At 31.5% G+C, this 13,204-nt stretch overlaps 1 long non-coding RNA gene across 1 annotated transcript in view; it reads left to right on the top strand.

Annotated features, from left to right (window-relative positions):
• LOC122534460 overlaps nucleotides 1-210 on the top strand; it is a 1,010-nt gene extending 800 nt beyond the window's left edge. The window contains exon 2 of the long non-coding RNA XR_006307909.1: nucleotides 17-210. This is a non-coding gene — a long non-coding RNA (uncharacterized LOC122534460). The remainder of the gene's footprint in view (nucleotides 1-16) is intronic.
• The last annotated feature ends 12,994 nt before the right edge of the window (nucleotides 211-13,204 follow it).

Raw genomic sequence — 13,204 nt, 5'->3', positions numbered from 1 at the left:
AAAAAAAAAAAAAAAGAAAAGAAAGAAACGAGAGAGAGAGAAATAACGAATAATTAATGTAGGAGAGAAATAATATTGACGATCTTCTTCACCGACTGCGAGAGTTTAGTCGCCAGACAAAGATGCATTAGAGATTATCCTAAGGGTAGTTGTTAAGTGGACGAAAAAACACATACACACACACACACACGTGAATATATAGAACAGAAAGAAAAAAAAGGAAAAAAGATTTAAAAAGAAATACAAGAAACAAAACCGAGACACACACAAACAACATTGTACACAGTGTACACACACGATATAGCGTGTTAGACTCGTGTTGTAGTCGCTCCCACCACCACCCTCTTATCCCCATCCCTTTCTAATTAAGCCTCCAGATCTTTAACGAGTACTATAACGTATAGTTGAACTCGACAATCACTCGACTCTCTATATCGATAATTCTCGAGGGTAGGAAACAAATATTGAAGGAAAGAAAGGGGAAAAAGAAGGAAGAAGAAAAAGAATAGAAAAAGGATATATATATATATATATAATGATTACATATATATATATGATTATTATGTATATATGTATGATGATTATATATATATATATATATATATATTATGATTTTATTTATATATATCATATGATTATAAAAGGGAAACTCTTTGAGCTGAGTTAGTGAAAAAGCTGTTACTGTTCTTGGAACGATTTGTTGTTTCTGGTATCCAACTGGGTTACTTCCAGTATCGATCTATTCTATTTCTTTTTCTTCCTCGAGCGTTCTTCTCGCCTTTCTATTACAGCTGTGGCAGTTTTCTCTCCTTTTGTTATTCGTCGCGCCATTTCTTTTTTTTTCTTTCTTTCTTTCTTTCTTTCTTTCTGCGTTTGGTGTAATTCGATTCTCTCGTTTGGTTTCGTTGGGAGTTCTTCTGAGATTCGTTCGTTAAGAGTGGAAAAAAAAAATGTGAATGGGGATTGCATGTTAACGAGATTAGATCGATTAGAGAAATGTGTCAGACAGATGATAAATACGTATGTACCGAATCTTTTTCTTCAAAGAGGAAGAAAAATTTGACTTGAAGTCTTTTGAAGATTTTCTCCACGTTAAAAGATTTAAAAATTATCGATGTTTCTTCGATCCGTCTAAATTTCTAAGAGGAATCGATTGAAATGTTTCGGAGAAGAATATCTTCTCCAATAGACAGACAGAAGAGCTTCCAACTCCTTCTCTTCATATGATTAAATTTGAAAAGGAAAGGGAAAAAGATAGAAAATGAGAAGAAGGAAGTTAAACTTTGGTTTTCGAAAAGACTGCTAGAAGTACACGAGAGTGACGATCAAGGGAATCGGAATCGTGGGCCAGGAATTGCGTTGCAAGTCACAATCAGCTCGCAAGACAAATCAATTTTTGCTTTTTTCTACACGGGAGATATACACGTAGTGAGATGCCGCGCGGTGGATTTATTCGTGATTTGTCCGAGCGGGCGTTTTAAGGGTTAAGCTGTTAGTAAGTTTTCTCAATTAGGGAGAATCGGGTTGTGTCGCCCAGGAGATTAGTGATCGATTAGTGACGGATGTCACACGGCAAAAAAACCGAGGAAAGAACCTTGTTTTCTCGATCGATCGGTCGTCGTCGAATTCCCATCGAGAAGAAGAAACAAGTAAATCGACTTTTTTAAATTGCATTTTCTTTCTTATTCGAGAGACTGTAGAGGTAGATTTTCTAAGCACCGCGATATCTATTTTTTAGATGTCTGTTTTTGGAAGTAACGAACGAATTTTTGACGGAAGGATGGTTGTTCGAAATTTAGAGGATCGACCATTTCGTGAGTGAACACACTTTTGGATACTATTTGAAACAGAAAATTATATACGAATTGTAACAGAATTATTCTGAGGAAGAAAATTTGATTTCAGGCAATGGTTGTGAATTTCAACGTTGAAGTTTAAGACTGTGGATTTTCGCAATGTTTCAAATATTATACGTAGTATCTTTGGTATCTAATATCGTCTAGGACTAACAAATACTCAGTACATAGTAGATGATAAATTTATCTGTAGTTTTACAGTTAAATTGACTTCGAATAATAGATTATTTTTCAGTGATGAATATTTTATAGTTGAAACTTCAAATTAAATGAAGGATATTAAACAGTGAGTCTCGAAAGGATCTTTAGTTGAAGTTTATGTTGAATCGCAAATTCTCAAACTCGCGGACAAGAAAGAAAGAAAAAGGAACCCTCGGAAGGTTAAACAAGTCACGACAATCATTTTCTATTCAAAACTCTCTAGACTCTCGAGCCTTAAAAAGTTCAACGTGTAACTTGAACAAAATTATTCAGAAACTCCAAGAAAATTCTTAGAAAAGAAAAAACAAAACGAAAAAAAAAAATATATATATATATATATATATATCGAATGGATACAAAAGTAGAGTTGAACAGAATACGATCGAATTCTCGACGACGATCGACGATCCACCAAAGCATTTATAAGAGAATTGCGCTCGCACGTTCACACATTTCTTCGCATTTATGAAACACGCGACACACAAATACACACACGCACATGCCCGTACTCGAGTCGAGTTTCAAGACCATCGAGTGTGGGACACGTTTTGACGATCGCTCTTCCACGTGTCTTCTTTCGGCACGACACGATTTATTAATTATACACGATTTTACTATTTACGGATTTTTATACCTCGATTACCGAACGGAGCCACTCCCGCGCACATTCACACACACACACACACACACACACACACACAGACACTCTTACATTTACGCTCTGTATCAAATATTCATAAAATACTCGCGATTCACGTAACCCGAAAGCAAAGAGAATTATTTTTCTTTCGACCAGGAAATTCCTTCGAGAGACTCGTCGAATATTTTCTATATTGGAAATGTAGGAGAAAAATTTCGTCATAGAGTGAGAATCTGAAAAGTAAGAATGTAATTATTGTCCCTTTTTTTTCTGAGAAATCGAGAAGAGAATGAAAATCAGAAAATGGTGAACAGGGAGATTATTTTCGGGTCGCGTGACTCGCGGCTTCTCATCACACTCGACCGAAGAAGCATGTTGTCGCGTACGTTCGTTGACTTCCGGTATATTACTCGATGCGTTGCGTTCACGTCGCCTCTGAACATAGTACATATTATATACACATATACGTATTATTTTTCCTTCGTTTCTTACTTATCTGACGTCCAAAAAATTCTTTATGTTTCTACTTTTCTCATCTTTTTTTTTTTTTCTTTTTAGATTAATTACTTAGCCTGTACTATTTTTTTTAATCGCCCAAAACGAACACGAATACGACAAACACACACACGCATGCGATAGTTTCGTCGTTGTTAACCCCCCCTCCCTTTCTCCTTCTTCAACCTCCACGCGTTCGTCTTTTTTCTTTTTTTTTTATTACGATTACTACGATTATTATCTATCTTACTGTTATTACGATTAATCCTAGCGCTAATTACTCATTTAATTACTCTTTAACATTGTCATTGATTATTCCCTAGCTATTACTATTTACTACTACTATACTACTATTGCTACTATACCATACTATATTTTTTTTTTTTTGTTTTCTCCTGTGTTTTTTTTCTTTTTTTACTTTATTACTTTTAATTCTCTAACTCTTAGACTGTATCGATTATAAGCGCGACGCACTTTGTGTGTGTATTTTCTTTTTCTAAAAAAAAAAAAAAAAAAAAAAAAAAAAAAAAAAGAAAAAAAAAAAAAAAAAAAAGAAAAAAAAGAACGAGTGAACGAAAGGAGCCAAATTTTTGTTTAAACTTGGCTGCAAGCGAGTATAGAACGAGAGAACAAAAGAAAACTGAGGAACAAAAAGAATGAAGCCAACCGCACGTTCGTATACATGCACACACGTATGTGTACGAACACATAAAGAGATCTGTGTACACGCAGACACGTAGGTGACGAACTTTTATTTTTTTTCTTGTAAGATCGAGCGTTTTTTCAAATTGGTTTACCTTTTCGTACGGAAAAAATAACAAAAAAAGAAAAAAAGTTGGATAAGAAAGAAAGGAGTCTCGAATTTTTTAGTTTTTAGACTCGCCAATCACATACTTCATCTTTCCTTTTCTGTTTTCTTGGATTTTCGGCGCCCCTTCCCATCCTCACTGTATGAACTTTCACTACCTTGCACCCCTTCTCTCTTCTTCTTCTTCTTCTTCTTCTATCTCTGATTCTATTACTATGTATATTTATCATTTGTTCGTTGTCTTCTGTCTTTTTCTAGCTTTGTAATTTCTCTAGTAGTCACGCTACTATTCTCTCTTTCTCTGTTTTCTCTCATTCTTCTCTGTCTTCTCTCTCTTTCTCTCTCTCTCTCTCTCTCTCTCTCTCTCACTATCTTAATACGTGTATTGTATACCTTTATACTATACTTCTTACTCTTACTATATCAACTATACTATTACTATTATTACCACACTATTGCTAGACTACTATTACTATTCTTACACTATCACTATTACTATTCTTATGACTACTATCACTGCATCTATCGTCTGCAACTATTATTATTATCAACACTATCTATATCTATCACTATTGCTACTATCGTAACTATCGTCTATAACTATTACTATTACTATTACTGTTACTATTACTACGCCTATCATTACCACTACATCTATTTATTATTATTATCGTTTACAACTACTACTGTCACTGCATCTATCACCTATAATCTATTACTAACACTATAACTATTACTATATCTATCACTACCACTGCTACTATCCATGTCTATTACTATTACTAACACTATAAACTACCACTGCAACTATCTATATTACTATTACTAACGACGCATCTATCATTATTGCTGTAACTTAATTTATAACTATTACCACTATTACTATCCCTGTATCTATTGTCTATTACTTACACTATTACTATACTATAACTATCACTACTGCTACTGTTACCATCACTATATCTATCACTATCGCGGCTGATACTAATACTACTACATACTACAAATCTATTATTACAACTACTGTAACTGCTACTACATCTATCTATCTGCTACTACTACCACTACAGCTGTATCTATCGTTTTACGACTATAACTATTACTATCACTGTTACTATAACTATCACTACAACTACTTACCACTGTACTATTTATCTTTCTATTCATCTATCTACTATTAGTAGCGCTCTGTTACTCTTTGTCCATGGTTACCACCCCTGAAATTACCAATTTCCGTCGACGAATTTTTCTGAACCTCGAGGAATCAGAATGTCGACGAAACATCTTGAATTTGGAAAAACGAGTGAAAATTTCGCAAACTCTTTCAACGTCCTCGAAGTCCTCTAAATTAACTCCTTCAGTTGTTTTAAAGAGGAAAAGAAATTTCTGTCACTTCAAGGATTCTCCGCTAAAACCTTTGAAAGTTGAAATTTCGATCGACACCACTGTGGAAAATTGACATTTCGATCGAATACTAGTAAGAAAAGGATAATTGAAGGGCACAAGACCAGGAGTTAAAAACTTGGCAACTAGTATCCTTGAAAAAAAATTAATTAAGCGATCGCTTCTAGGACGTGAAATTTCAAAAGATATTCTTTGCAGAACGTACGCGTTTTTCACCCTTTGCAATCCCTAAATTCAGTTCCACACCGTCAGCGGCCTCAATCTAGTATTCCTCGGGCGAATACTTCTCTCTGTAAACCCCTCGGAACGTTCGTAACGAAATGTAGAAAGCGATAGTCGAATGGAGGGACGCAAAGGGTGAGAATGCCTTCGACGGAAAGCAGGCAAAGGGGTGGTTCTCTCGCGACGCGCAACCAGTTCGGTGTTCCCCTTGCCTGTTCGTTTCACCTTTCCCCCCACTGTCACTATGCTCGCGTTGATCGATTGTAAAAGCTCGAGAAGCTAACCTAAAGTTTTGATTTTTTTTTTTTTTCCTCCTTTCAGCCACCCCGATATAAAAAAAGAAATTACAATTACCTCGAACTTTTCGATTCTCGACACCGCTCTCGTCTGTAATTTATCGTCCTCGGTTTTCTCGTCTTTTGAAACTCTTTTTCTGATCTTCATCCCCGCCCCCCACATCCCGCCATCCGGTGTCATTCACTGTTTTCTCGTCTTGGAACAAAAAAAGAAGACAAAAGAAAACAAGCAATCGAGTGAGTCGAATTTTAAAGGAAAGGAAAGTTTATAAAATGAAATATGGATAGAGGTTTAAAACGCGATGAAACGATAAACGCAGAGCACAGATGAGGAAATATGATTGCTAGCGAGCGGGTAATTTACGTATACAAAAATATAGCCGATTTGTCAAGAGAAAAAAAAAAGAAAAAAAAAATGAAAAAGAAAAAAAAAGCAACAATGAATGGAAAAGATAAATAAACCTGTCCGTTTTTTGTGTTCTTTCTGTGTATCCAGCTACCACTTGCCCCCTTCTCCCTTTTCTCTGTCGAAAGCTGTTTTTTAATCTTCAAGTCGACGCGCAAGAAGCTTCTGTGAATTTTCTTCAAAAAGTCGTGATATCTTAGAAATTGTAAGGTAGTTTAATGTAGTATTAGTTTTTATCATACCAGTGGAACATCTTTTTAAACTAATACGCTAGAAAATATCGCGAGTTGAGAAATTTTATATTAACAGCCATTTGACGTTGAAAAATTGGGAATAATTGTTAATTGTTGAACAATTTGTTGGTAGAACAAAGTTATTGGAGTCGGAGAAAATTTCTTTATTAGGGATTGACGAATTGTTGGAAATTATTGGATATTGTTAAGAACGAACGGTTGTTTTAAGAATTGACAATTTTTAGAAAATGTTTGGAAGCTTCTTGTCGCGTTTCATCACTCTTTCACTTTACTAATTGTCCACGCTAATTCTACTTCACTGTTTTTTTTTTTTTTTAATTTTTTTTTTTATTTTTTTTTTTTTTTTTTTTTTTTTTTAAATAATTAAACACTTTCGGTTTATCTCGATTTTAATATTACATTGTTATTATTTTACGTACACCTGTTACACTGTACTTTATACATTTAACAGTCAATTGAAACGTTATTAAATTATAAAATCGAGAAATTCCATAAAATACTTTGAGGCACTCGGATAGAGCTCAGTCGTTTCGATACGACTCCTCTCCATTTGCAGTTTTCGAATTTAAAATACGTGTTCGTGTACTGTCACTCGGTATGTGACTATTGTTCACTGTTGTTTGAAAGGTAATGAAAGACTTCTATGGAATTTGCGTGGGAGGGGGTGGGAAACATATCAAAAGAGAGAAAGAGAGAGAGAGAGGACGAGTTATTTGAAGAATTCTTGCAATAATGAACCTACCGTGGAAATGAAAAGCCACGTGGTCTCGATGAAGAATCTCCGACGATAGTATTGTACAGTATTTCATTCCGTGGCAGCTATTATTAAATAACTTGGCCAGATATATAGAGAAAAGAGATTGCACGTTATCGAGATCTGAACATTCTTGTTATATATACGGGCTGAATTCCTGTTTTCTTTCTCTTGTTTCCTTTTCTTCGTGGTGATTGTCATTCTCTGAATGTCTTTCGACAGTCAAACTGACATTTGCATTTCTAGTCTTGAAATTTTCTATATTTAATGAATTACAGATAATTCTGTATTTAATAAATTTTCTATACTTAATAAATTACAGATACGACGACTCTATATTTAATAAATTACAGATAATTCTATATTTAATAAATTACAGATTTTCTATATTTAATAAATTACAGATACGACGAGCTCGTGAGAGAAAAATGATACGAATTGCGATTGATAGTAGATACACGATCATTTTAATTATTCTTTAATTAACATACGATTATAATTGTCATATCAGATAATTGTATATTATTCTTTTGGAAATTTCAAAATGGAAAAATGTCTAAAATCTTTTCATTCTAGTAGCATATCATTTTTTAAGTGAATTATCACATGTAATGGTTGCATGGAAAATGGAAAATAATACGAGTGGAATTGTTAACGAAACCAAAATATTGTTTGTTTCGATGCTCACGCGAAACGAAAATAATGTGAGCGACAGAAGCAATGAGTAAAATATTTAAGGTGATTTTTTTTCTTGCTGCTACATCGTAGAAAATGAATATTGTTGAATTAGTTTCTTCAGAAATATCGTCATTTGTAAAATTGAACGAAACATAATATATATTATTGAAGAGCAAAGTTGATGTTGCATTAACAATATTCGTACATTTTATATATTTTTCGTTTTTATAATAATGAAACATTTTTTTAAATAATGAGAACGATGCACTTTTATAATGAGAAATTTAAAAGTGCAAAAATTTAAAAATTTAGGAAATTTGTCTTCATTGGGAACTCGGTAAGGCTTCAGACAGAACGCTCTTGAATCGCAAAAACGGAACGGCGAGGATTTTGACGAAACTGTGCCAAATATAGATTACCCTCTACGATATTTAATGGAAAGAAAGGAAAAAAAAAAAAAAAGAAAAAACGATTCAGCAGTTCCTCTGGAATTGCTTTTTTCGAGTTTCATCAAACGTAAAATTCTCGTTTCTCATTTCTGCGATTACAAAAATATTCTCCTCTGAAGGTTTATTAGTTCCCAATAAAAAAAAAAAAAAGAAAAAAATAGAAGTAAAAAGAACAGTTTTGTTTTAACTGTGATTCATTTCTCCATTTCTCGTATCCTGAAATGCATTTCGTGTCACTGTCGCAGATATACAATGTCGAACACGTCACCGTGAACGTATTATACTACGCAACGCTAGCGTAATATAATCTTGCAAAAACCGAACATTGCTTCGCCATTATGTACCTTCATGTACCGTGCAACATTAATGTTATTCCAACATTATACAAAATCAAGCGTCGCTTTATAATAACGCGTCGTATAAATCAATCACTTCAAATTCTCGCGAACTCGTCGTTACGTTCATTTTTATGACATATATATATATATATATATCGTCTCACTAGGAATTTTCTGATTACTTTTGTAACGAAGGACGAGGAAAATTGCGATGGCAATGGAAATTATTCTGGGAATAGAATAAACTAGTGTAATTAGTAATTGCAAATAAATTAAATTAAAATAATAGAATTATTTCTATTATTTATTTGTTATTATTAAGTAATAGAATTATTATTATTTATTTATTATTATTAAGATATTTATTTATTATTATTAAATAATAGAATTATTTCTATTATTTATTTATTATTATTAAGATATTTATTTATCATTATTAAATAATAGAATTATTTCTATTATTTATCTATTATTATTAAGTAATAGAATTATTATTATTTATTTATTATTATTAAATAATAGAATTATTTCTATTATTTATTTATTATTATTAAATAATAGAATTATTTCTATTATTTATTTATTATTATTTATTTATTATTATTAAATAATAGAATTGTTTCTATTATTTATTTATTATTATTTATAAATTAAAATAATAGAATTATTTCTATTATTTATCTATTATTATTAAGTAATAGAATTATTATTTATTTATTTATTATTATTAAAATATTTATTTATTATTAAATAATAGAATTATTTCTATTATTTATTTATTATTATTTATAAATTGGAATAATAGAATTATTTCTATAATTTCGCTGGCCTTTGCAACTTTTGCAACAAATCGTTTCTTTTTTCATAATTTCCGATTACACAGGATTATGATTATGGTATATTGCAGTAAATTATGTTTACTCTGCGCAAGTTCTCGCAAAATTTCGAATTTTCCAATATTCGTGCGGGATTTTCCTCGAAGTTTTCTAATTCGCAATCAACCGCGTTGCGTTTTAGAAAACTGATTGCGGACCATAACGAGTGACCGAACACCGTTTATACAATATAATTCCTCGCTCTCTGTTTTCTTTTCGAACTCGCATGATATCACTGGATGGAAATTATCGATAAGTAACAAACTTATCATTTGTTTTGCCCGAGTTACACTTACACAATTACTTAAAACTGAGCAAATACAGCAATTTTGGAACGAGAAATTCACGACGTCATTTCGACGAGAGGTTAAATTGCAATCGAGTCGGTCGTAATTGACTAAAAATATTCAAGCAAATCATCAGAAGTTGCAGCGAAACAGCTGTACAGATTCGTACATATTCATATATATTTTTCGAATTTCTCGTCAGAAAAATGACGAAACCTCGCGCGAGTAGAATTTACAGAATAAATGATACACTCTTTGTCTCGACTCGAGGAGAGTTTCACAGAACTTTTGGAAGGCCAGAAAATATAAAAATATTAAAAAAAAAAAAAAAGAAGAAGAAGAAACGGGGAAAAAAGAGAAATATATATCGGACGAGAAGGAGTCAAGGGGAAAAGGTCGGTTTTCCGTGTCGGAAAAGCCATTAAATATTGCGGTTGCAGCCGGCTCGCACTTAGCTGCCCGGGCTATTCAAAGTGCAAAACGGCTCGGCGGCCACTTAAGTAAACTGCTCTTACCTGCCTGCCTCCACTCTAATAATGGAATGCACTTAGTCGTATCCACAAAGGATTCGTGTCGCAGCCTCGTGCTTTGCCCCGTCACTTTGCCTCACTTTGATCGGCCGCAAGTTCGGAAGAACTTGGCCCGAGCCTTGTGATTGTCTTCGATTTCTTTCTCTCTCGTCTCTTTATCTTTCTTGTGCCAATCGTTCGATCAACTTTAATTTTTCTTTTCTCTCTCTCTCTTTCTCTCTCTCTACAGAATACTCTCGATACAGAATTTTTTTCAATTCGTGTAACAAATAGTAACAGAAACGAGCGTGTCGCAAAAATTGCACAAACAATTGAATTAAATTACCATCTTCGTGGAAATTTAATTTCTCATTGTCATCTGTGAAATGTTGAACGAACATTCCAACTCATTTCTGAAGTAATTTTCTTTCTGTCCAACCTTGTCCAAAATTTAATTTCTTAACGAACGTTGACGAAAGAATTGAATTGCAGGGAAGAGTTGTCATCATTTTATGCTGCGCTCTGACAGAAATAAAATAAAATTATTTCGGCGATACGTTGCACGTTATGATATAACCTTTACCTTCGAGGGATGAACATTATTATTAACTTTCGTTCGCTCTCGCCTAAACTCCCGTAGCTAGCTGGCCATTTAATTTTTAATTGCCCGTTTAAAATCCATGAAAATCCAAAGTTTGCGGAATCAATTGTCGCTGGATAAATAATTGCTGTGACAATGACGACATACGTGTATGGAAATACCAGGTTGCTGGGTTTACGGATGAAATCGCATGTCAACGAAAGCATTCCACGCAATTTTCCGGGTCGTGTCTCCCCGGTGAACTCTCGATATAACGCCTTATTATTTTATCGAAATAAGGAATGGTTCTTCCTCGCCGCGATTTTCGGTTCATTCAATTTTATTATGAAATGGAATGCGAGTTTCCCCCATGTGGTGGTGTTCCCTGTGCAACGTGGCCACATTTCGTCGAGGGATCCACCTCTACCGACGCAATCTTCGTTTCGAGAGAGCTTAAATCTGCCGTAAAGATAAAGGGTGGCTAAGATAACGTGGCGTAGTTCAGTGAAAGTGTGAAAAATATATATTATACAAATGTAATAATAATTATATAAATTATATATATTGTGCAAGCATAATGATAATTGTGTAAATTATATATCATATGAACTGATAATGATAATTATGTAAATTGTTATTACATTAATTATAATTCAATAGTAACGTGATTATAATAATTTTTAATTTAATCAATATTATATTAACTTTATTCAATAATAATGCAATTGTAATGATTTTTAATTTAATTTATATTATATTAATTTTATTCAATATTAATGTAATTATAATAATTTTATTTATATTAATATTATATTAATTTTATAATAAATAGCTGTTGTATTATTCCATTTTTTTATTATAACAATTTAATAATAATAATAGTAATAATTATAATAGTGTTATTACAATAATTTTTAATTTAATTACTATTATATTAATTTTATTCAATATTAATGTAACAATTTTATTTATATTTATATTATATTATATTATATTACTTTATAGTAAATAATTATTACATTATTTTATTTTTTATTATAACAATTTAATAATAATAATAATAGTAATAATCACAATAGTGTTATAATAATTTTTAATTTAGTTACTATTATATTAATTTTATTCAATATTAATGTAATTATAATAATTTTATTTATATTTATATTATATTAATTTTATAGTAAATAATTATTACATTATTTTATTTTTTATTATAACATTATTATTTATTATGCATTATTATTATTATTTAATAATAATAATAATGCAATACAACAATAATAATTATATAAATATAGCACAGCATATTGAAATTCTCTAAACTCGCACAATTGTCTGATGTTATTATTGTCTCGTAATAACAATATTAATTTTAATCACAATGTTAATTCATAATGATTGTATAATAATAATAATGATGTTAGTCTAACGTTATTGATCTTATTATCAACATGGTGATTGAAACTTGTTGTTTGGCGCCCGTTTGATGGTGTGTCTTCTCTTAGAGCAGCGAATTAAAATAATTGGAATTTTTCAATCAGCGATTGGCAATTGATTTCATTTCAGCGTAATTAATTTTATTTCACTTGCCTCTAATTTTTAATTTCATTTGACAATTGAAGTTGAAAGTTCATTTCTTAAATAGTTCGGGATAATTTGTTCCCTTAATTTTATTCAATATTAATTGAGCTATAATTTCCGCGTTATTAAATGTTTATTTATAATTTTCCGTAAAGAACAATTGGTATTTCGTTCTTCTTGAAAGGAAGCAAAAAAAAAAAAAAAAAAATAGATCGAGTAATTTCGACGTGCTTGAATATTAGTTCGCTGTTTTTTTTTTTCTTTTTTTATTCCGTAAAAAATATCACAAACGACGATAGAAAAAAAAATAGCTTCCAACAAATAAAATTCCTCTATTTTATTGGTGACTCTAACAACTTTGCAATGTTAAATTTTACTTGAAATTGTTCGATCCATTTTTTTTTTATTTTCTGTCCTTTTTATTTATTTATTTCCTGATCGTTCCTTTTTCTAAATAATTCCTCTACCTTTAATCTGATGCAATTAAATTATTTAACTATTATTTAATTAATAATAATTATTAACTATTAATTATTATTATAATAATAACGTAATTATAATAATTTTCAAT

This window comes from Frieseomelitta varia, unplaced genomic scaffold, assembly GCF_011392965.1.
Source record: "Frieseomelitta varia isolate USP_RPSP 00005682 unplaced genomic scaffold, Fvar_1.2 scaffold_6, whole genome shotgun sequence".
Lineage (NCBI taxonomy): Eukaryota > Metazoa > Arthropoda > Insecta > Hymenoptera > Apidae > Frieseomelitta > Frieseomelitta varia.
The sequence above is the reverse complement of the archived record's forward strand: the minus strand, read 5'-3'. Positions and strand labels throughout refer to the sequence as shown.